The 25543-nt window shown below is 48.4% G+C and overlaps 1 protein-coding gene and 1 long non-coding RNA gene across 3 annotated transcripts in view; both read right to left on the bottom strand.

Moving 5' to 3' along the window:
• The window catches only part of PAH (phenylalanine hydroxylase), a 418172-nt gene that overhangs the window by 275821 nt on the left and 116808 nt on the right, over positions 1–25543 (bottom strand). The window lies entirely within an intron of this gene.
• Positions 23440–24563, bottom strand: LOC138513129 (uncharacterized). The gene is made up of 3 exons (XR_011281721.1): positions 24364–24563; positions 24204–24268; positions 23440–24113 (listed from the first exon to the last, which is right to left on the bottom strand). It is a non-coding gene; the product is annotated as an uncharacterized lncRNA (long non-coding RNA).

Raw genomic sequence — 25543 nt, 5'->3', positions numbered from 1 at the left:
TGAAAAATTGTGAGGTTAACCTACACCAGCATCTTGTGGACAAGACTATCGCAGACCCTACAGAGCTTGCAAAGGCTGCTGACAAGTTTGTGAGTACTCGAGTACAGAAAAGCGCTCAGGTGAGCACACCCAAACTGGAAGAGAAATCAGCGGACAAAAAAATAAACAAGGATGGGAAGGACAAACATCGAACCCAATCCTATCCGAAGTCCGGTCCCCAAGAGAATGAAGGGAAATCCCAAAACTTTAGTTCAGCCGCACACACCAAAAAGAAGAGCATAGACACCCCTAACACTGGGACACCTGCGTTCTCACCACCCAAAAGATGTTTCATGCATAAGGAGCTGGGCCATAGGAAAGGGGATCCTGCTTGCAAGGGCTTAGCCAAGCAAGCCATAGTGAATGTTGGATTTGTGGAAGAGGCCATCATTAGTGTGGGCCTCTTAGAGGAGGACTTCCGACTATGCCAGGGAGTGGCCGAATGTGGATTGGTTACACTGAGTGGGAATGGTTCCGGGTCTCAGGATGAGATCCCAGTTCCCAATAATCCCCAACTCTATCGGGAACATGTCTATATCAATGGACACACAACTGCTGCTGTCGAGACAACGCGGCTAGCTCCACTGCTGTTACATGGCAGTGGGTACAGCCAGGCCTGTATAATGATGGGCCTGATTTGTGCATCAGTGGGTTTGACTGAAAGAGTAAGTGCCCCTTGGTGATAGTAGAGTTCAGCTGGCATGGTGAAATGGCCCAGCGCTGTGTATCGGTGAAAGACTACATCCCTGTCCAAAGTCTGTTGGGTAATGATCTTCCTGATCCCAAAATAGTTGCAGCAGCTACACGATCGAGGGCCAAAGAGAGCCCCAGATTGAACACTCTCAGAGCCTTAGGGCCTGGAGTGCTTCCAGAGGGCTTGTTGGAAGGACCGGCGTGGCTGATAGCCCCTAGTCCAGTTCCACGGACTACTGAGTCACCTACTCCTGAGAGAGAGGGGCTAGTACCCACTGAGCCCATACTTTGGTAGCAGGGGACTCAGTGACTTCCGAGTTGCCTGGCACTGTGCATGAACCTGAGGTGGAGGACCAGGTGGGCACAGAGTTGAAGGGTCTGCCCAAGCTGGATAAGTTCACACCAGCTGGGGGACCTGATCAGACTGACATCTACACAGCCCAGAAAGAGTGTTCCACTCTGGTGGGTCTGCAGAAGCAGGCGGAGGAGCAGGCTAAGGGCGAAGCCCCTGGACTGTTCGAAGTGTACTGGGAGGATGGGCTCCTGTACAGTGAGCCAAAAAGACTCCGAAGGTTGGTGATTCCCCAGTGCCACAGAAAATTCCTTTTAGATTTGCCTCACCATATTCCTTTAGTGGGTCACTTGGGAGTGACTAAGACATCAGACTGGTTGTCTGTGCACCTTTACTGGCCGCAGTTCGGCGTAAAAGCTAAGGAATTGGTCCAGTCCTGCCTGACTTGTCAAGCTTCTGACAAGTCAGTTGGTTCCATGAAGGCCCCCTTAATTCCACTGGCTATGGTTTTACGGCCTTTCTAGAGAATAGCCATGGATATTGTTGGTCCTTTGGATCCTCAAACCAGCTCAGGGAACAGATATATCTAGGTGGTGGTAGACCACCCCACGAGATACCCTGAAGCTGTCCCTCTGAGGGGCATCAAAGCCCCCGTGGTTGAGAAGGCTCTGATTGGGATATTCTCCCGTGCTGGATTCCCCAAGGAAGTCGTTTCTGACAGGGGATAAAACTTCATATCAGCATATATGAAGGCTGTGTGGGAAGAGTGTGGATTCACCTGCCGGTTCTCTACCTCCTTCCATCACCAAACCAATGGGCTTGTTGAGCTGTTCAACAATACCTTGAAAGGAATGATAGGTGGCTTGTAAGAGCAACAGAGGAGAACATGGGATATTCTCCTGCCATGCCTTATGTTCGCTTACAGGGAGGTGCCACAGAACGGAGTAGGGTTTAGCCCCTTTTAGTTTCTGTTTGGACGCCTTGTACGAGGTCCCCATAGTCTAGTGAAAGAGGGATGGGAGGGCAAACACTCATCCCCTGCATGAGATGTGATGGACTATGTACTCAGCCTTCAGTCTAGAATGGCAAAGTACATGGAACAGTCAACAATGAATCTAAAGTCCAGTCAGGAGCTGATGAAACACTGGCACAACCAAAAGGCTGCAGTGATAGTCTATTCTCCGGGCCAGTGGGTGTGGGTTATGGAGCCTGTCAAACTCAGTGCCCTTTGGGACAAGTGGACTGGGCCTTACAGTGTTCTGGAAAAGGACAGTGAGGTGAATTATATCATTGACGTGAAATGACCTAAACAGAAGTGCAGGGTTTTTCACGTCAACCGGCTAAAACCCCATTATAGCCGGGATGATTTGCTCATGGCATTAATGACTGACGGAGAGACTGAGAGGAGACTGATCCTCTCACAGACCTCTTGCACCTCTTGACCTCTTGCACACTGAAGCCACAGATGGGTCAGTTCAAGATGTCAACCTTGCAACAGACCTGTCAAAACAGCAACTGACAGACTGTCGCCATTTACTGGGACAGTTTTCTGGTCTGTTTTCTCTGACTCCCGGTCACATAGATTGGTGCACCCATGATGTGAACACTGGAGGGAGTAAGCTGTTGAAGAGTAGAATTCACTGGATATCCGATAAGGTCAGGGACACCATGAAGGAGGACGTTTCCAAGATCTTGTCCCTAGGAGTGATAGAGCCATCGCACAGTCCCTGGGCTAGTCCAGTGGTACTGGTCCCTAAAAAGACCAGTAGTGGAAAGACTGAAGTTCGCTTTTGTGTGGACTACAGGGGGCTCCATTCTGTCACAGAGACAGATGCTCACCCCATTCCTCGGGCAGATGAGCTCATTGACAAGCTCGGCGCTTCCAAGTACATGAGTACCTTTGACCCCACGGCAGGTTATTGGCAGGTCAGCTTGACAGATGGAGCAAGAGAGAGGTCAGCATTCTCAACCTCGGAAGGACATCATCACTTCACTGTGCTGCCCTTCGGATTGAAGAATACCCCTGCCAGTTTTCAGCAGATGCTTAACCAGGTTTTTTTGGGTCTGGAAAACTTCAGTGTCGCCTATTTATACGACATTCCTGTCTTCAATCACATCTGGGAGGATCACTTATTCCACCTGAAAAAAGTGCTTCAGGCGCTGCAGAATGCAGGTCTGACTACCAAGGCCATGAAGTGCCAGATCGTGCAGGGCACAGTGACTTACCTGGGCCACCTGGTCGGTGGAGGTAAGAAGCAACCTCTCGAAGCAAAGGTACAGGCTGTGAAGGATTGGGTCATCCCCACCACACAGACTCAGGTAAGAGCCTTTCTAGGTCTCACCGGGTACCACGGGTCATTCATCAGAGGGTATGGGACCATTGCCAGGCCCCTGAATGATGTAACAGACAAAAAGATGCCAAAGAAGGTCACTTGGACCCCCGCCTGTCAAACCTCCTTTCAGGATTTAAAGGATGGATTGTGCAGGGCCCCAGTTCTGAAAGTGCTAAACTATGGTCAGGAATTTATTATCCGGATAGACGCCTGTGATGTTGGGATTGGAGCAGTGTTGGGCAGCTGAACTTTGATTGGGTAGAACAACCTGTTGTCTACATTAGCAGGAAGTTGACAAAACGAGAAAGAAACTGCGCTGTCGTTGGAAAAAGAGGCATATGCGGTCATGTGGGCCATAAAGAAGCTGAAATTCTACATCTTTGGGTGTCACTTTACGATCCAGACAGGCCACCACCCTCTGCAATGGTTAATGGCCATGCAAGGGGAGAACCCTAAACCTTTGCGTTGGGCCATATCCCTACAGGGATTAGATATGGACATCCAGCACAAGCCAGGCTCCCAGCATGGACATGCAGAGGGCTTCAGCTGGTACTTCCACCTCTTCGCTTCTGCCTTCTCTCTCCCTCTCCCCTGCTAAACCTGCTTAACTCCCCACTGAATTCTGCACTAAACCTGCATCTGAGCCACTCTCAGCGACCTCGGTCCAGGTCCCAGCCACTCTCCACTTGCACTGCCTCCCTGGCTCCCCCTGCACTGTGGGACTGTCACTGCATCCCTACAGCCCCCTTCCCAGCACTTGCTCTGCACTTACCTCGCACTTGCCACCAGCTGGCCCTTTTATTTATTATTTATTATTTATTTATTTTTACGCTACTTACCTTGTACCGCACTTCCCCCCCACCTCCTCCCCCTGCACTTTCTCCTTTTCCCCTTACCTCTGCACTTGCGCGATCTGAATGACACCTGGCCTAGTAGGATCGTTTGTCTGTCTTCCCCTTGTTTCCCTCCCTCCCTGCCTCGTCGCGCCTTGAAACACTTGTGTATAGGCGCGTTACAAATATCATATCATATCATATCATATCATATCATATCATATCATATCATATCATGATGAACCAGACCCTCAGTAGGGTGGTGGTTCACATGTTGAGGCTCAGGGGCATGTGAGGAATTCGACCATCTGCATGGGGAGTGTGCGCTCACCTGTTTTATTTTATTTTTTTATATGAAAATGAATGATGAGAGATCAACCTCCACAGAATTTGTGTGGGACCATTCCACATACATTTTCCCTGCTGACCGCATGAAACACGCATAGTCACTTGTAGTGCAGGAGGATGCAGCCCGCAGGGGCCCTCCTCCCCTTTCATGTTCAGCTGGAATATGACAGCCACGGGTATATCAAAGCATCTCAAGAAGGGGGAAGGCAACATCTTCCTCCGGCCATGGGCAGCCTAATTAAAATATCAAAGGTTCCATAGATATGATATGATATATGATATTTTATTTGTAGCGCGCTCATACACAAGTGTTTCAGAGCGCGACTAATAATATTCTGCCTTCTTATCTAATAGGAGTTAATCTGAATAGGCCTGTGTCAGGCATGATCCCTGAATAGACAAGAGGAATACAGGACTGAAACCTCTTGGATATGCAATGTGTCAACTTGAAGCTAGTTTCAACCCCTCTGTATGAAGGACAGTGAATGGCATGTCTGGGTCCATCACTTAACATAGGTACCCCTGTAGAGCGGACCCCTTTCAGAGGGGAGAGGTATGTGAGTTGAATGAGACAGAAGTCTGTTCTCATAACAAACGTCAAGGGAGACCTGCGCTTTGATCCAGAGTCATAGAGGGCTCAGTTAACCAGAGAGGCACTTTGATCTACAACAGACAGGAAGATGGTTGGGATTTAGGAGTACATGCTTTGACCTCTTACCTTGTCTGCTGCAAAGCACTCTGGTCCTGAACTCACACATAACAGAAGATGAATGAACCCAGGATTGGTTCATTAAGGTAGGCTCAGCCTGCACCAATCACTGGGGCCCATTTGGCTTTAAATGGGGCTGAGCTCCTCACTTAGAAGATTATCTGAAGACTTTGAAAGGAGTAAGAAGAAGGATTAATTTGGACCCGAGCTGAAGGTGCAGTCTACTTTACATCTTCTGCCAGTGAAGGAAGGCCAGGAGTTCCAAGAGGGAAGCAAGACCCATCCCCTAAACATCTCCCAGGGAACAGAGTGAGATAGTGGACTTGGAGGACCCATCAAGAAGCTCCAGAACCGGTATCCAGCGAGCACACAGCGTGCCTTGCTAGGCTCTGCCAGCAAGCTTCCTAGGTGGGAAGTGCTAGAGAGTCTCTGAACAAAGGACAAGGCCGTTGCCTGCAAACACTCTCCTTAGCTTTGGCCCATCGCCTGAAAGGACGACAGAAGCCCTGCGAGAAGCTAGGAAGAGTGCCAGAACAAGCATCAACCAGTGTCCATCTTTTAAGGACATTTTCGAGGCAGTCGAGCTCTCGAACCACAACCGACTGCGCCACTGACTGTTGTCACCCTGCAGTCACTAAAACCACCTGGGACACCTCGACCAGCATTCCAGATCCGCCAACCAGCACAGAAACAGCAATTCTTGACCCCGAGTCGCTGTGTAGGCCAGCTGCCGCCACCCATCCAGCCTCACTGTCTCCCGTTCTGAACTCTGTCCCAGGAGCTGCAAAGCGTCCTGGAACCAATTTGACACTGTTGAGCATCAAGAACATCACAAACATCAGGTACATTGTGGTTCTGACACCCTGATCCTTCCCCGAAGGCCCCTAGTGACATTTACGACCCCTTGCTTCCTTTGTGCTGAAACAAAATAACTTTGAACAGTTAAGACTGATTGCTTTACCGACTACCCTCCTGTCAGAATCCATAGTGCATCCCTTTCCTTCGTGAAACTGTCTGCTCTCTGTGTTCCTTTACAGGATGGGTTGTATTTTGCAGTGGGCTAGAACTGTCTGTTGTAATAATAATAAAGTAGATATTTATATACAATCTTAACTGGACAGTCCCTTTTATCATTGGGTAATAATGGTATTTTCGCTGTGTTGCAACTAACCACCGATCCACAACCTCATCACAGATACGCCTGTCGTTCCGTCCACGTTAGTAAAGTTGGATAAGGAGTTTTATAATGTACTTGTGTTCCAAGCTGTTGGGATACCTTCTGGTGTACTAGAGGTGTGGGGCTGATTGATGGTTTAGAAACCGATATTCACCCCTGGACCAATGGTGCCCCGTAAGTTTATTGTCCACAGAACACTCATGGGAAACGTAGTTCAAAACATCTGGAGAGTTTACGGTTGCAGAACCCTGCCCCTAGGTTCTTGTCCTATGCTGGGCATTCAATGGCGAGCATGTTTGACCTGGTGGGGTGCTTGGTGACACGTTGGTCCATACGTCGGCTACCAATGACCTAACCAAGCCCGCACGAGAGCCCGCGAATCCCAATCTGGTGAATGGGAAGCCCCAAAGCCGTCATGGCGCAGGGGAAGCTGGCTGGAATTCGCTGGGACCCCCTCACAGGACCTGGTTAGAGGGTTCAGTTGGAATGAAAATGGAAGACTTACCAGCAATTCAAAGATCAGAAAAAAACACTACAGGTGGGGTCGAGCTTTCTCCACCATTAGAGTAAAGGTGGGGGACCCTGTCCAATCCCCGCTCCGACCACCTGATATTCAGAAACGGCCAAAAGACTAGAGGCGGGCGAACTACTTCAGGCTAAACTCGAAGTACCCGAAGTCTCATGTATCTTTCAATTTCTTCTTCCAGAGACAGTTTGAGGTCAGTCAGGGGTTGAAATTGATACCGCCCACTGGGCCTCACAACATACCCCACTGGCCTTTCGGAGTCTGGCAAGCTGATGCCTGCACTTTTTTTCCTATATGGAGGGCTGTTGCTCTACAAATAGAACAAAAGTGTAATCCATTTTCAGGGTGCTGAGAGGGGTGGATTTTGGCCATAGCGAGCGGAGTGGGAATAGGATAACACCAAAAGTGACTGTTAAAATGTCACCAGATTCGAACCTTTTGATCACCTTGGACCCCTAAATTGTGCGTGTCAGCTTTGTGGGAGTTAGGTCGTCCCTACTCAAGACATGGCTTTTCTGGAACTCACCCTCTGCACACTGTGCATCAGCCATCCGTCCTCTTGTTTATGTGCTCTGAGGCCACCTGTGGCCTGTGGTGAGCCGCACGTGTTGGGGTATTCCCCCTAGAACCGTTGTTGATTGACAGCTGGTACTAGACGCTGGCCCCACTGGAGCCCTGATTTTCTGGCAGCAAGCGTCGTTCCCAAGGGCCTGATCCGGATTGTTTTAGGGCAGTGTGCCGTCCTTGTTCCAGGGCAGCGTGCCAGTTCTTTTTTCTATGTTTTCTCGACCTCACCTTTGATTGGTGGATCAGGGAGGACCATCTGGGTCTTAGTTCTCTGGCTTGGTTCTATCGCAGTGTCAATTTCTTAGGCCACTTTAGAGACTCTCTTCTATTGCTAAGACTGAAGCGTGTGGGCACAGAGCCCCAGGGTGGCCAGCTGGAAGGTCGGGGGCCATTAATCCCCCCAAAGCTTGTGACTTATGGATCAATTTCGGATCTTCTCCTTCTGGCGCTGGCATACTTACCTTCTGTGGATGGGTTTCTGGTCTCGGCCCATCTCCCATAACTTGGTGCCCGCTCTGCAGAGGTTTAACCCCTTAAGTGCAAAGGACGAGTATGTGTGTCCTGAATGTGCTTAATGAATGGCACTTCTACAGAGCAGGTTTGCTGCACAGGAGTGCAAGGCTCCTGCCAGCATGCAGGCCCCTGATCCCACACCGGTGGGCGCTCTGCAATTTGGCTGCCACTCCAGGAACATTAAGTGTTATATTTTTCAGAATGTGAATCATTTAGTTTGAGCTGCTATTACCCTGTTGTTGTCTTTGCTGCTTATAAGAGGGCCTTCCGGCCCTTCGGCTACACAGCCGATTCCCTGTGGGTCGTGTGACGTACCCCATCATTCGTCTGCTCCCCAAAGCCTGTTGTACCTGTTCATGCCAGCTTGCTCAGGAACTCTGGCAGCTGATGGTTCCCTATTCAAATGAACACTGATGCTTTTCTTCCGCCCATAGAGGTAAGTGGCTCTGATGTCCGCATGGATCGCGCAGAGACATTCTGCGCGGGTGCGTTCCGCGCAATACCTCCCGGTTTGCTGAAAGTAACCCACACAGTTAATTCATCTCAGAGACCTGGTTCCATGATGCTTCTGGTGCTGAAAGGACATCCATGCTTCCCACGTGAAATTCTCTAGTAAAGCGCGGCCGCCCGGATAAAGCACGTGAGTTATTGCGTGTTCAACACAACTCTGCATTCGCACAAAGTTCAGTTGCGTGGTGATGGCCAATCACTGCAGCTCTCTCTGTTCCCCATCTAACTATGAACCTTCTATCGTTCCACTGCCCTCTCTGTTTTAAGAAATATTGCATGTTTCAGCCCTTCCTCCTAGTGAAAGCTTGATATTGTGCCTGAAATTATGTCATTTTAATACCTGGGCAGAAAATACTTTGGATACTGAAATTATGTTTTTTTTTAACACATCGCGAAGGACGTGGATTGTCCTACAATACCCCAGGGATGTCATTTCACCAAAATGCCAGGAGTAGCAGAGGTGACATCACATGACCCTTGACCTTGGATGACATCACAGGAAGTGATGTTATTTGACCCCACCCCGAAGTGATATTGCTGGAAGCGATGGAACACTTCCTTTCACCCCTTGACAAAACAGGAAGTGGCATCACATAGCATTGTTCCTAGGTACACTACGAAAAATATGGTTATGACATCACTATAATGTGATGCACATTTCATACAAGAATGGATCGCCATATGTATCGTTAATATCAGTGTGTATAGGCCCATATTACCAAATTACTGTGAATGCAAGCAGACTTCCATGACCAAATGATAATGATGTGTTATTATATAGCACTTAAGCTTAAGCGCTTTATATTGAAAAAATATACACCCAATATCACCCAACCTGTGGTGGTACTCATTTATCGACCTCAGAAGGATGAAAGGCTGAGTTGAGGCGTTTAAGAACAGACTAAATCAGTGACTCACCCCCTGAGGTGTGCCTGAAATAAACCTTTAATGAGTCTAGCAATTATTGTATAGAATTCCAGAAAGACACATTATTTGGTATTCCTTTTCTTTCTGATTTAGGGTCAGTGCTAAAAGTGTTAGACCCCTGTCCTTTTGGTTGCCAGTCAATTCGTCGAAAAAAATTGGTCGACCAGACAAATGGTCGAAGCAAATTGGTCGAAAACCATTTCGTCGAAAAAATTTTTTTTCTATTTTAACCCTTTATTTATTTATTTTTTTGGGGGGGTCCCCCCCAACCCTCCTTTTTTGCCTTAAAAAACCTTTTTTTGCCTAAACGAACACCCAAAAAAAATATATAATTAAAAAAAAAAATTCGACGAAATGGTTTTCGACGAAATTGCGTCGACCAAATGTCACTCGACCAATTTGAGGTCGACGAATTGACTGGACACCGTCCTTTTCTCATGTCTTTTTTTTTAAGATGTCTGCACAAGTAGCAAAGCACCAGATGGTACTGGCCATGTCCAGGAGCTTGCAATAAAAAAAACAAAGTTTCCCCATTTTATCTTAGGGCTAGCCAGGGAGACCTCAGGGGTCGCAGTTGTGACCCCTGGCGACCCCTAAATGACGTCCCTGCGATACTTGTGCCACAGATTTACGTGGTCGCATCATTGAGTGGACACTTGGCGAAAATACTGAAATTCCCACTATGACCACACAGCCCTTAGACTCGACGTCTCATTATTACTTATGTTTCCAATGATCGAGCCCACAGGCTCAAACCCAAGCCCCTTTCCCTCCTACTTATAAGTGCAGCCGCCTTTCTAAGACTCTCAAATCTGAACACTTTAAACCCCTAATGCAGACTATAGACCAATGAAATCCGTACCACAAATTGCTAATACTGTAGCTGCGCCCAAACCTAAGCTGTCACTACCCAAAGTCCCCAAAGAGCTCTGACATGTTTCTGACCTTCGAACAATGCTGGCCAAACTAAGAAGAGCTCAGCATGTTTGGTCGACGCCCACCTCTGTGCACAGCTAATGCCTATTTGCTATCAGAGGTTCTGCTCCGGCTATTGGCAGAGCTGCTCATTCCTCTAAACAAATATTTTCTGATCTTTCTTTCCTGGAAAATAAAGTGGCGCCCGGGTCAATACTCGCGTGAGCTTCTGGAGGCCTGAGCTTCTGGTGGCCTGAGCCTCTGGTGGCCTGAGCTTCTGTGGCCTGAGCTTCTGTGGCCTGAGCTTCTGGGGCTGCAGCCCACACCCGGTACCTTTGAAAACAAGACTATCTATTCAGCGACACATTGTAAATAGCTCCCTGCTTTCTACCAACGAGTCCCTGGGGACTATTAGGGTCACTGGCTCTGCTAACATGGACTGGTCATTGCCTGCTTTTCATTTTGAAAGGATCATTAGAGAGGGTGGAAGAACTATAACCCACTCACAGGAGGGCACTTCGTGCCCTGGTGATCCAATGCACAGTGCCAAACCAGGTTTAGCCAGGGTCCTGCCCTTTGAGAGCACTTTTGTCAATAGTTTCCTTTTTCTGGGCCTTACACCTGACCCCCTGAAAACCTTCTGGATCACCTCACTTTTCAGAAAGCGGACTTCGGTCTGAAATATGCCCTTTAATGACAGTCTAATGGCTCAGACTCCTGAGTAGGCTTGAGCCTAACTTCCTATGGGCTTAAGGTGGCCATGAGAACACTCTGCTGCTCGCCTGATATCACTCAGTGGCCCTCAGCAGCCGGGACCAGCAAATTACTCCTATCAAACCTCTTCTCTGGCCACAGTGTCTGTTCCAGGACGGAAGTGGGTTGCCTCACGGAGACTCTCGAACCATCCAGAATGACCTTGCCCCCATACGTTTCCTGCCACAGGTCTTGTCATTGTCCCTCTCTTTTTTAACATTTATATTAAATCCCTGCATGACCCCCCCAGGTTGATGTTTGTGTACTTTTCAATTGCTACGTCGATGATACACGATTTGCACCTGGGGAAGGGCACTCAGCCAATCAGGTGGCTGGAACAGCGGGCGAGAATGCACAATCCCCGCCCATTGTTCCAGCCACCCGAAGCCCTTCCCCATGTGTCTGGAGGTGGACAGTCATAATATCGAAAAAAAAATGTCGACAGACAAAAATGTCGACAATAAAATGTCGAAAAAAAAAATGTCGACTTTCGTTTTTTTTAATTATATATTTATTTTAGGGGTTCGGGAGTTAAAAAAAAGGGAAAAATTTTAAAAAAAATTAAAAAAGGGGGGTTGGGGGGGAACCCCCCCATTTAAAAAAAAAATGCATTGAAAAAAAAAGTCGACATTTTTTTTTTCGACATTTTTTTTTCTACATTTTGACTGTCGACATTTTTGTTGTCGACATTATGACTATAAACCGTGGCTGGAAAAGCGGGCGAGAATACACAATCCCCACACACTGTTCCAGCCACCCGAGGCCCTTCCCTGTGTGTCTGCAACAGCGGGCGAGAATACACAATCCCCACACGCTGTTCCAGCCACCCAAGGCCCTTCCCCGTGTGGCTGGAACAGCGGGCGAGAATACACAATCCCCACACACTGTTCCAGCCACCCGAGGCCCTTCCCCATGTGCCTGGAACAGCGGGCGAGAATACAAAATCCCCACACGCTGTTCCAGCCACCCAAGGCCCTTCCCCGAGTGGCTGGAACAGCGGGCGAGAATACACAATCCCCACACACTGTAACAACCACCCGAGGCCTTACCCCGTGTCGCTGGAACAGCGGGTGAGAATACACAATCCCCACACGCTGTTCCAGCCACCCGTTGCTCTTCCCCATGTGGCTGGAACAGCAGGCGAGAATATACAATCCGCACACGCTGTCCCAGCCACCCAAGGCCCTTCCCCGTGTGGCTGGAACAGTGGTCAAGAATACATAATCCCCACACACTGTTCCAACCACCCGAGGCCTTACCCCGTGTCGCTGGAACAGCGGGTGAGAATACACAATCCCCACACACTGTTCCAGCCACCCGAGGCCCTTCCCCATGTGGCTGGAACAGCGGGCGAGAATACACAATCCCCACACACTGTTCCAGCCACCCAAGGCCCTTCCCAGTGTGGCTGGAACAGCAGGCGAGAATACACAATACCCACACACTGTTCCAACCACCCGAGGCCTTACCCCGTGTCGCTGGAACAGCAGGTGAGAATGCACAATTCCCGCCCTCTGTACCAGCCACCCGAGGCCCTTCCCCATGTGGCTGGAACAGCGGGCGAGAATACACAATCCCCACACACTGTTCCAGCCACCCAAGGCCCTTCTCCGTGTGGCTGGAACAGCGGGCGAGAATACACAATCCCCACACACTGTTCCAACCACCCGAGACATTATCCCGTGTCGCTGGAACAGCGGGTGAGAATGCACAATCCCCGCCCACTGTTCTAGCCACCCGAGGCCCTTCCCCATGTGGCTGGAACATAGGGCGAGAATACACAATCCCCACACACTGTTCCAGCCACCCAAGGCCCTTCCCCGTGTGGCTGGAACAGCGAGCGAGAATACACAATCCCCACACACTGTTCCAACCACCCGAGATATTATCCCGTGTCGCTGGAACAGCGGGTGAGAATGCACAATCCCCGCCCACTGTTCTAGCCACCCGAGGCCCTTCCCCATGTGGCTGGAACATAGGGCGAGAATACACAATCCCCACACACTGTTCCAGCCACCCGAGGCCCTTCCCCGTGTGGCTGGAACAGCGGGCGAGAATACACAATCCCCACACACTGTTCCAGCCACCCGAGGCCCTTCCCCGTGTGGCTGGAACAGCAGGTGTGAATACACAATCCCCACACACTGTTCCAACCACCCGAGACATTATCCCGTGTCGCTGGAACAGCGGGTGAGAATGCACAATCCCCGCCCACTGTTCTAGCCACCCGAGGCCCTTTCCCATGTGGCTGGAACATAGAGCGAGAATAAACAATCCCCACACACTGTTCCAGCCACCCAAGGCCCTTCCCCGTGTGGCTGGAACAGCGGGCGAGAATACACAATCCCCACACACTGTTCCAACCACCCGAGACATTATCCCGTGTCGCTGGAACAGTGGGTGAGAATGCACAATCCCCGCCCACTGTTCTAGCCACCCGAGGCCCTTCCCCATGTGGCTGGAACATAGGGCGAGAATACACAATCCCCACACACTGTTCCAGCCACTCGAGGCCCTTCCCCGTGTGGCTGGAACAGCGGGCGAGAATACACAATCCCCACACACTGTTCCAGCCACCCGAGGCCCTTCCCAGAGTGGTGCTTTTTTTTCTTTTATTTTTTCTGACGTGGGTAAGCAACAGGGAGGTTCTCCCTAATTCCTTCCCAAGTTAGAAAACCCCAATTCCCCTTCCACCAACACAATTTACCAGTCCAGCCTTGGGCTACGGTCCTCAATGCTCCTCCCGTATGATTGCTGCCATTATAATAGAAAAGGGACTAGGGCCCTTTTCAGATGACGGCAGCTATTCTGGAACATGTTTTCCATTGTCACCGTCATCTGAAAATGGATCTAGTCCCTTTTCTATTTTAATGGTGCCAGCCATTTTTTTTAACATTTATTTTTTCTCTGACGGGACATGGTCTCATCTCCCGTCAGATGAAAAAAAAAAGAAAAGTATCCCAACCCCGGGAAATATCAGGGTGCGAATAGCTTTCAAACCTTGCCTGGAGGGCAGACATGGGCTTTAACAGCCTGCAGCCTGAGTTGAGGGTGTTGCTTCACTCAGGCCTACCAAAGCACAGTTTGGCGGACCATTAAAGCCCATACCGGTGCCCAGCCAGGGCATGAAAGCTATATAATATGATATGATAGGTTTTTTATAACACGCTTAATACCCAAAGGTTTCTAAGCACGGACCCGGGGATTGAACCTGTGTTACTCCATGTCATCTGGCTTACAAGGCAGCACGTTGCCCCTGAGCTATCCTCCCAAGAAACTTTCTCAGGAACTTTCTCAGGACAACATTACAAATAATTCCAGATTCTCTGCAGTCTGATATACGTCGATATTTGGGTGGATCGTAACTGGAAGGCTCTTAATAACACAAAAATCATCATCTCTGGTACCCTGACAAGCGCCAGAAAGTGTCATTCCTTTTCCTCACTTATTCCTCACTTTACTGTCGACAACCTGCCTCGCCCCATTTTCCTGAAGTCAAAACACTCCACTCTGGATATATGGTCTCCGCATCACTAGAAGGGGGGTAAAGCATTTACGCATTCTTACGAGGACCATTTTAGCGTAATGCATAAAAGGCCCGATTCCTGTAAAACTGCACATAGATCACACAAAGCCTGCGTGCCGAGAACCAACCTGTGCGGCCTGTCGAGCTTAAGAAAATCTGCGTGCCACGGGTATTCATGGAATTGTCCACACAAAGTAACCCCATGCACAAGTAATGGCTGGAACCCCCACGACACGCCCCCACACGCAGAGCCATTGCAGCCATGGAAACATTCCTTTGCACACTCCTAGCACGTGTAGCAATGCACCCCAGAAAAGTAGTCTGCATACCCCTCCAGCATGCCAGCACCCCAGCAGAGGGTTTGAGGGGGCCCCGTAACTATTCCCAGCACCCCCTTAACATGCGTATCAAGTACCATAAAAATGTGAATTTTCTGGGATACATGCGCTTGAACCCCCATAAACGGCTCCTGCACCCTGCTACAATGCTTACGACCACCCCCAAGTACGATCAAAACTCTGCATGCATGCACCCTTAAATCTGACACCCGATCTTACCTCTGCGTGGAGATTCCTCTGCGAAAGTGTCTGTATGCCTGCATTCCGATGGCAGATAGTTTGAGTGTATTGCATGGCCAATTTCCTGCCGATAGTTTGCACGGTCATATCCATGAATACGTATCATTCCACGCAATAGTGGGCATGCGATGGACTTCGTGCGGGCCACCCCTGTTAACGCCCACATTTCCCATTGTTTTTCCCTTCCCATTTTGCATGTTGCGCCCCCCAACTTCGGTCTATGCACAAGCCACGTCCACGCTCAGCAAGGTGTCTCGTGCATGGCACTCGGCTGCTTGCAGAGACATGCCGAGCCTCCGCAGAGCACCCGCACGGTAAGGAAAAGTCCTGCGCAGACGATTCCATGAATCGACAAACTGAGTTGCATGTTTCGGGCCCCAAGTCTCTAGCCGTCAAATTCTACCGATCAAATGTCTTGTATTGTGGGGTGCACTACTCTGTGGGCTCATATTCTGCCTTTTCTGCCACAGTGGGCAACGGTTTCCTCTACAAACCTGGAAGATTTCTGGGAGGGACTCGTGAAGGTTACCCGCTGTGCTGGAAGATGCATAACCCAGTTCCTCATGAGAAACATTCCCAGAATATTTCCTTCAAAGGTTTTTCTTTGGTTCTGTAGTGCTGACATGCTACCATAGCATAAGTGGCGGAAAGTAGGAGACTCGTGAGGTGTCACCTCGTGCCGCTTCCAGCAGCTCTTCCCGACACCCTTACCCTGGCCACAGAAAAGAGGTAACGACAGAATACACCCTCAAACCTACAACGCGAGCCCTGAAAACAGCGACCTCAAACCGGATGGTGAAAAAGCATGCAGTGACCACGAAATACCAGATGAGACGCCAGTCACGCCACTGCATAGAGACTGGTGTCTGGAAAGACCACAGACAGAAGAGAGTAGCAAAAAAGGCTTGAAGACTTCCTGCCAGCGCCTCAGACCCGCGTCAACGTCCAGGGCACGTCTGTGGATCAGGTGACCTGCACATTTCCAAACACGCGCCATCTAATAAAACGCATCCGTCTGGCCCTGTGCTTTCTGAATTTGGGCAGTAATTCTCCTCGTGATTATTGCTCCTGCATCGGTGCAAAGTTTTTGTGCACAAACATGGGTTTGATAGAGTAGCCCCGGACCTTTAAGTCTGCAAAACACGGTGCTATTTCTATGTCTTTGGGGAACAAGTGTTTATAATAACATTTCTTCCAAAAACTCAGCAGTACACACAGAGGGCCCGATTTATGGAATTTGTTGCATGGTTTAAAGTGACTTTGCACTGCTGAAAAGTGACTTTGCACTGGCGACTCAAACCCTGATTCGTGGAAGTCTGCAAAGTGTATTTTTTGCAGTGTAAAGTCAGAGCATAGTCCATTTTGCAACACAAAATTACTTTGCACAAACTGCACTGCAAAAATACACTTTGCCCGGCTCTATGAATCTGGGTTTGGGTCATCATTGCAATGGCACTTTAAACTGTGCAAAGAATTCCATGAATCGGGCCCGAAGTGAATCGCACAAGTCGGGAACATTACAGGCCTGAATTACAAGCCTTTTTGAATAGTGTTCTCCCGTTCAAAAGTGTTGTTGTAAATCAGGCCCTAAGTCTGTCGTTTATTAAAACTCAAATAAACAGACGATTGATCTCCTTAGATCTCCTGTTATTTTCTTTTATTTTCTTAACCCTGAATCTCAGTTTCATGTGAACGAGTAAGGACTCGATTCATGCACCTTATAGCGCCGTGCAAAGTGACTTTGCGCTGCCAACAAACACCCCGATTCACAGAGCACTGCAAGTTCTAAGAACAAGCTGGAACAAGGTGGTGATTGTACCAATTTTTTAAAAAGGGTCAAGATTAGATCCGGGCAATTATTACTCAATAGTACCATTGGACAGTCTGGGAAAATGTTTTGCAACTCTGATATTGGGGCGTTTGAATGAATGGGCTAGAGTTTCAGGCCACCGAGACCCTAGACCAACAGGCTTTGTAAAGGGTATAGGAACCAGCCTCAACTTATTCCTGTTAAACTTACTAAAGCTCCAGGTAATCGAGGGGAAAACTAAACTGTATATTGTCTCGATTGACCGGGAGCAAGCATTTGATAGAGTGCATAGAAGATCACTGTGGGCCAAACTGAGGGAATGGAGCTGCCCAGAGAATTTGGTGGATCCTATGGAGGCTCTATACCAAAACACAATGATTCAGCTCCGCCTGAACCAACAAGGGCTGCTGTCAGAGGCTATCAGAGGTGATAGGGGTCTGAGGCAGGGGTGCGCCCTTGCTTCAATCTTTTTCAGCCTGTACATCTCTGATTTTGGAGACCTACAAAAGGGGGTGCATGGTTTTCCACCAAAAATGAATGGGAGGTCGATTCCATGGATTATCTATGCGGACAATATCCTCTTGATCAATAAGACACCAATTGGGCTGCAAAGACGCCTGGACACACTATATTCTTATATTGCTCTAAATGGATTAAAAGTCATTGTTAAAAAAAACTAAAATCCTGTCTTTTAATGGCAAGTTAGCTGGGAAGAAATTAAGAGCTCAACAATAGTATTTGAACCATGACCCCCTGGAATGTGTTGACTCCATAACTTCTTTGGGAGTGTGTTTTACCCAAAGTGTCGCTGAAACTCCATGGGCAAAGATGTTAAGCCTGACGACTAAAAACCTCAGGTCTCAAGGCATGATTCTACATAAAAGGTTTGGAAAATTCTCTATGCTACCTTTAGTCACCTTTTGCAATCAGAAGGTGATTCCTATTTTATGGTATGGAGCTGCATCTGCCTTGAATCTGGCATGGCAAATATGGGAGACACTGGAAGCCGCCTTTTGGAAGCAAATTTTGGGTCTTGCGAGAGGTTTGCCGGTGGCATATATAATATTCAAGTTACACCTGCCCTCGTTATACTTTGTCTTCGGAAAACCTTATCATTATCCCGCAAAAGCTTAATTTCCCACGCAGCTCTGCAACTGAGTATCTTGTGAGATAATGCCCTGATCCAAGGCGACAACCACTTAAAACTGTGGAAGTCAAAGTGTGCAACCATGTTGTTGGATCTAATATCCATCAGTTGAAGCCCTCATATCCAACCCTATCTCTGTAAAGAAGAAATTGAGTAGGCAGGATTGGATATCCACTCAACACAAGCGGAATAGGTCAGTTTTCATGAAGGAATATGCGTTTGAATGCAAACACCTAAGGGAGATACCAAGATACTTTGAAAAGTTCCCCTGCCCAGTGATCAGGGCTCATTTTATAAGAATGCACCTAAATCTACACCCGACAAGAGAGGTCTTAGCTTCTTGGAGATAACTGGACGGCTTGGAAAAGAGGTGTAGATTCTGTAAGCTTTCGAGGGAAATAGAGTCATTGAAACATCTGATAACTTCCTGTGTAGGCATAACGGATCGGCGTACTCAGTTCTTGGGGCACAAAATAGCAATGGTAGCAACATTGTCTCAGGACGAATGGTGGCAGAGATTCTTGAAGTGTGATCACTTACCTTTAGTCTTTGCTGTGGTGAAATTCCTTGAGGGACATATGGATTATAAAGAAAAATGATCATGAATTAGATTGAGAAATGATTTGTAATATTCTCTGGTCAAACAGGACGACAAAGCCGTATTGGGGGGGAATTTTATTTTATTTTATTTTGAACATTAAAGTGGTTGTGGAGTTTGGAGGACCCGTGGTGTGCTACGTGGGAAGGAAACATCTCGTTTGCGTGCCTGTTAATGAACTCAAATGATTCGGATGTTTGTCCTGGATCTCATCTGGGGCTTCTTCTACTTTTTCCTTTTTTGTTTTCTTCCTTCTCCCTCCCTCCTTTGTGATGTATTTTATTAATTTATCCAAATGTGCTTTCCTTTTTTTAAAAGGGTGAGGTTTAATTGTATGGAAAGATATTTGTTAAAGGTTTGAAATAAAACAATAAAACAAAAAAAACAAAAAAATGACAGGAATCGAGGCCTTCACGTTTGAGGCTTGCTTGAGTTTCACCTGCAGGTGGTGCTGCATTTGCGGAAGTTCCGCGCCCGCCCACTGTGGGGGTGTCTGAGCAGTTCGCAGTTTACGTCCCCAGGCCTCTTCCCAGCCCAGAGAGAACCCACTCATAAGGGGCAGTGAGCGAACAGCGACAGGGCGCAGAATCTCACGACAAGTTGTCAGAAGATGATTCTTTTAAATATCCTTGAATATTCCTTGCTATTTATTGGGACAGCACGTTGAGCTCAGCTTTTGGGGATGGGGGCCTGTGGCAGCTACCGGTCACTGATGGGAGAATGAGGGCCCCTTGGCCAAGAGTGGGCAGAGCAAACGCCCACTCTACTGTCGCACACGGTCAGGCATCGCACTGTGGTGGTTGTTGTATCCGCCCTGCGTCCCGCAACGCAGTGACGCAGGGCATCCTAATAAAAGCCCCGCCCCCGCGAGAGGGAGGCAGTTAAGGGCGAAGCACTGATGATGTGTGGCGTGTCTCATTTCGCTCCTGCCGGAGCTGCGCCACTGCGGGCCAAACACACGGCCTTCAATGTTCTATCTCTCCACGCGCCTCCGCGCAGAGATAGAACATAACAATGGCGACGAGGAGAACGGAGCCCTACACACGCGGTTGGCGCTCTGCCAGCTAGTTGTAATAAACAGCGACGCGCAAAATGTTTGGACAAACGGTTGTGGGGCACATTGACCCCCCACCCAAAAAAAAAAAAACATTTTTTTTGTCTCTCATCTTGCCCTGCCCATTGAGCTGACTCTTTCACATGAGCCACAGCTGATTGGAGGGGACACAACCCCAACGAAGGGCCACAGGCAAGTGCAACATCCTCCAACTGCCTTCCAGAGGTCATAGACACTACGGCGCACCGCGGCAAAGATATCTCGCTCGCTCCAGACACAAGTAATCACGGCATCTGCACGTGGTGGACACCTGGTTCAACGCTGCTAGCCCGTATACCACTGCTTGGGAGTGCCAACTTCAGAAAGACACAGACGTTTGGGATACGCATCAAGGTGAGGCACACGGACCCTATCAAGACACAGTGAGGTTTTGCGATGGCGACCGGCACGTCCACCCCCAGGCCCGGTACGCCTTCTAGACTCGCGGCAAATCTGTCAATGTCGTCTCCACAAGCTCGCCCACAAGGGAGCACCTCTGCATTGATTCAGCCGTTTGACCCATTTACGGATCCATCATCAGTGGGCCCTCAGTGGCAGCTATGGATCAAAAAATTTGAAATGGCAATGGAATGCAAGGACATAACCACCGCCAGGAAAAGGAGATCACACCTGTAGCTAAATGTGGGGGGCGAGGTACTACGTATTTTTAACTCGCTAACCATTGATGATGGCCAGGACATTTACCAGGAAGCGAGAGATGCTTTGACGGCTCATTTTCTCCCACAACTCAACCCTGATTATGAAACCTTCATATTCTGCACAACAATTCAGGCAGAAGAGGAGACCTTGGATGCCTACCACACCCGACTCAGGGAGCTGACAATATCGTATGAGTTCACGGATGTCGAGAAAGAAATCCGGAGACAGTTCATCAACGGCATCCAATCGGAGAAACTGAGAAGGATGGTGTTGAGCGAGAAGGGCATCTCTCTAACACGCATCCTGGAACTGGGTCGACAAAGAGAGCTGGCGCATGCTAGGGCCGCCAACATGGGCGCGACTCTTCAAAAATTACAGCCTGCCCTCACGTCAGCCATGGTGGCCCATGTCGCCAACAGACAGTCCACAAGGGATGAGCCTGGCGGCAACTATGCACAAGCCAGATGGCAGCCACGGATCCCAGGACCCACGGAGTGCGGATGGTGTGGTGGACCGCGACATGGACAGCGGAACTGCCCGGCGCAAGGGACGACATGCACGGCATGTGGCAGAAAGGACCACTATGCTAAAGTGTGCCGATCATCGGGAACCCCACTGCCGCCGCCACAAAATCCCCAAGAGAAGAGTGGGACCAAGAAAAAGAAGCAAGCGAGTGCATGGCGAGTCGAAATGGAAAATTCTTCGACTGAGGAAGAAGGGGATGACGTCACAGGGACCCAACAAGAACCTGGCAAGGAGCAGTGGAGAAAAGGGAGAAAAGTCTACCTGGTGTCAGCCCTGGATCATGGACATGCAACGCAGAAAAAAGGGCTCAGGAGGCGCAAATGCCAGGTCACTCTCCAAAACCAACAGGTATGGATGACCATAGACACGGGTACATCTGTAAACGTTATGCCCACAAGCACATTTCAATCACTGCATCCGCGACCAGACCTGAAGAACACGGACACTACTGTTTGCGTATGGCTGTAGGAAACCCTTACGGGTGGTTGGCAGATTCCGCACTACCCTCAGCCATGGCGACAACAGGTTACCGTCGAAAATCTGCGTGGTAGATGCGGGAATCGAATGTCTTCTGAGTGGTGATGCGGCTGAAGACCTAGGCCTGGTAAAGTTCATCTGTCAAGTCAAGGAAACACAAGAGGTTGAGAAGATCCTGGCACAGTATCCCAACCTGCAAAAAGGGATAGGGTGTTTGAAAGGAAAGACAATCAAGCTCCAAATTGATGAGTCGGTCCAGCCAAAGGCCGTGAGACACAGGAGGACCCCATTCCACATGCGGGAACAAGTGGACAAAGAACTTAAAGCATTGGAAGAAGCCGGCATAATAGAAGAGGTAACGGGGCCGACACCATGGGTCTCCCCGATGGTGGTCACAAAAAAACCCAAACAGCCGGGAAAAGTCTGTATCTGTATAGACATGTGCCTCCCGAACACTGCCATCAAGCGGGAGCGCCACATCATGCCTACCCTTGACGAAATAGTGGCTGATCTCACGGGGTCAAGATTTTTCTCCAAGGTTGATTTGAAAGCAGGATACCACCAGCTAAAGCTGCATAGGGATTCCCGATATATAACCACTTTTTCGCCACACATGGGTTTGCGAAGATATAAGCGCTTAAGCTTTGGGATCTCTTCGGCTGCCGAAGTTTTTCAACAGACAATTCAGGAAGCCATCCAGGGCATACCAGATGTCCTAAATGTGAGTGACGTTATCCTGATCCATGCTCAGGACAGGGGAGAACTCTTGAAGAGACTAGAGATGCTCCTGGGCAGATTAGAAGATGCTGGACTAACCATTCACAGAGAAAAATGTGAATTCTTCAAAACGGAAATATCATTCTTTGGCTACAAGTTCAGCAGCACCGGCATTTCCCCGGACCCCCAGAAGGTTGCCGACATACAGGCTGCAAGTCCGCCCATGACGCCCACGGAAGTGCGCAGTTTCCTGGGGATGGCCACATACTGTGGGAGATTTAGCTGGAACTTGGCCACTCTCTCTGAACCCTTTCGGGAGCTTACCAAGCTCAACACAAAGTGGGAATGGGGGCAAGCGTGTCAGGAAGCTTTTGAAAACATCAAGGAGTCACTATCCGTGGACACAAAAATGGCATATTACGACACAGCGCTCCCAACTGAACTATTCGTGGATGCCAGCCCTGTCGGCCTCGGGGTCATCCTCATGCAGATCACCAGAGAAGGGGAGAAGAGGCCCATTGCATACGCGTCAAGAGCTCTCACAATGACAGAGCAGCGATACTCCCACATGAAGAAGGAGGCAATTGCCGTACATTGGGGGTGTTGTCACTTTCACCTCTATCTGTATGGCAGAAGATTCACGGCTGTCACAGATCACAAACCCCTGTTGCCAATCTTCATGGGCACATCCTCTCACCTGCCGGCCAGAATAGCCACGTGGCTGTTACATCTCCAACAGTACGATTTTGAATTGGCCTATCAGCCGGGAAGTGGAAACCCGGCAGACTTCCTCTCAAGACACCCTCGAGCGGCGACCCCACAGGAAGTTCAGGTAGCTGAGGAGACTGAGGAACATATCTGCCAGGTAGTGCGGGCCATGAGACCAAAGGTTGTCAGCATCGAGGACATTGCAAACAAAACACATGAAGACCCGTGCTGCGACCTGGTGAAGGATGCCATCATCTCAGGTGACTGGAAGTCCTTCATGAAGAACACACACAACAGGACAGCGGAGGCAAAGGCATTCCTCACGGGGATGTTTACCATACAACAGGACCTGTCGATTACAGATTCAAAAAATGGGCTCCTGGTTATGGACCTATTCTACCCAGGAGGGTTACTTTAAGACAAAAATTAATTACAATTGAATAGGTACAAAGATGAGTGCTCTAATGAAAACACACTGTTTCACCCCTTATTACCCTCTGCATTAAAGGAGAAAAAGAAAGAAACTCACTTTTTTTGTTGTTTGGAGAAAATAATAGTTTGTTTATCTATGCAGTTGTAAAAATCAACATAGAGTGAATAGTTCTCCAAACAACATAACATCACACGGTTTAATGAAACCAACCGTACAGGCTTATAGGATATATTTACAAACACATGGGGTCACATAGTTTGACACAACAGTCGTGTAAGTAACACAAACTCAATCAAAATACATAGTTTGTTATGGTGATTCATATACTTCAGTATAAAACAACACAATTAGACAAAGTAAGCAACAACAGACAAAAAAAGGGGTTTGTGAATTGACAATTGGTAGTGGACAGTGACAATGCACTGTTGTTCGGGGTGCGTCTACACCAAGGTGTTTCGGCCGTTTAGGTGGACCAATTATGTCCCAGCATATGTACGGCCTTCATCAGGACGAAGTGCTGCACGGGGTGGAATAGGTGCTGCAGGGGAAAGGGAAAAACTCGTCAGGGGAGTGTGTTCGAGCGTGTATCATTTAAACAAAGGAATAAATCCAATACTGTGAGGCCACAGCTTACCTGTGGATAATTATTTCCACTGGCACGAATTTCTAGTATTACGCCAGGCGTGGGAAGGATCTTAGTGTAATCCTATTAAAAAGCAAAGAAGGGCACTCAATAGTGATCTGGTGTCTTACAGATACTTAAATAACAAATGAGTTATAGGTCAACCAATCTTACCTCACTTGTGAGGATCTTGGAGTGGGATGGACTCTGATTTAAATATGAAGTCCTCGCGCGGGAACCTGAACACATAAATGAATAAGGGGCATATTAGTGGGGGTTCCACTCGGGGAACAAAATGCCTGACCTAATGGTGGTGTGTCTACAAAGATCTTACCTTTGTGCATGAATCACGAATAGCGGGCCAGTGGAGAGCGCTGTAGGAATGTGCTGACTCACTCCGGGGCTCGAAAGGGGCCTGGCGGCATAGCGTTAGTAACGCTGTTGCTAGGAGCCTTTTCTATTTATACGGCGGCCATTTTGGATCGAGTGCGTCCGAAAATGACAGATAACTCAACCATTAGGGCTCGGACTGGAAAAATACACTATTATCAGTCTTGGCCATGGTATGGCCAATCTAAAAACGTAATTTAGAATGTAAATTTGAAAAATGATATCTATGTCGGCCATGTTGGATCGAGAGCGTCCGAAAAAGACAGATAACTCCACCATTAATGCTCGGATTGAAAAACTAAACATTTATCAGTCTTAGCCATGGTGTGGCCTGTCTAAAAAAGTAATTTAGAAGTGTAAACTTGAAAAATGGTTTCCATGGTAACCTCAGAAGCCTTGTTGAAGAACAGGGCGTGTTAGTGAAACTAAAGGGAAATTAAAATAAATTAGAACACTGAAAGCGCCCCTTGTGCTTGAAATGACTGGCAGGGTAGTGACATGACGTGATGTTGACATGCTTTTAGTAATGGAAAACAAATCCACATAGTAACATAGCACAATTTATACACATGTTCGACAAGGGACAATTTGTACACAGGTTCGAGTGGCCCAGTCAATTCAGTGTTATGCATGCCATTCGACATTGTTGGAAATCTTTACAGCTGATAGACACTGATAGGCATCTTAATTCATTCATAGCCCTTTGGTAGAGATTTCATATTACATTTCTTGACCGCAGGTCATAGGCATTTTGCAGGTGCATATACATGATGACGCTGCCAATGTTTGGGATCTACAGAAAAGATTTCCATTCTACCGCAATATTCAAACCTGCGTGCACAGTGTTTAGTTTGTGGACCCAACGCTGTTCTAATTGCGTCACTGTTTTATTTAAGTCTCCCCCCCGCTTTGCAGGTGTTACTTTTTGTAGAATGAACCATCATAGATCTGTATCTTTGTGGTTTTTGTTGGTAAAATGCTCTAGTAGTGGCTTGTCGGCAACTTTGTTCCTGATACAGGACCGATGTTCCGATATTCGCATCTTGATGGCCCGTATGGTTTTGCCTACGTATATCAGGTTGCAAGGGCATTGTATCACGTAGATCACTCCCTTCGTGTTGCAG

The sequence above is a fragment of the Ambystoma mexicanum genome, chromosome 12 (genome assembly GCF_040938575.1).
Source record: "Ambystoma mexicanum isolate Mex_15411 chromosome 12, UKY_AmexF1_1, whole genome shotgun sequence".
Lineage (NCBI taxonomy): Eukaryota > Metazoa > Chordata > Amphibia > Caudata > Ambystomatidae > Ambystoma > Ambystoma mexicanum.
Note: the sequence above shows the minus strand (reverse complement) of the source record. Positions and strands in the feature narration are given on the sequence as shown.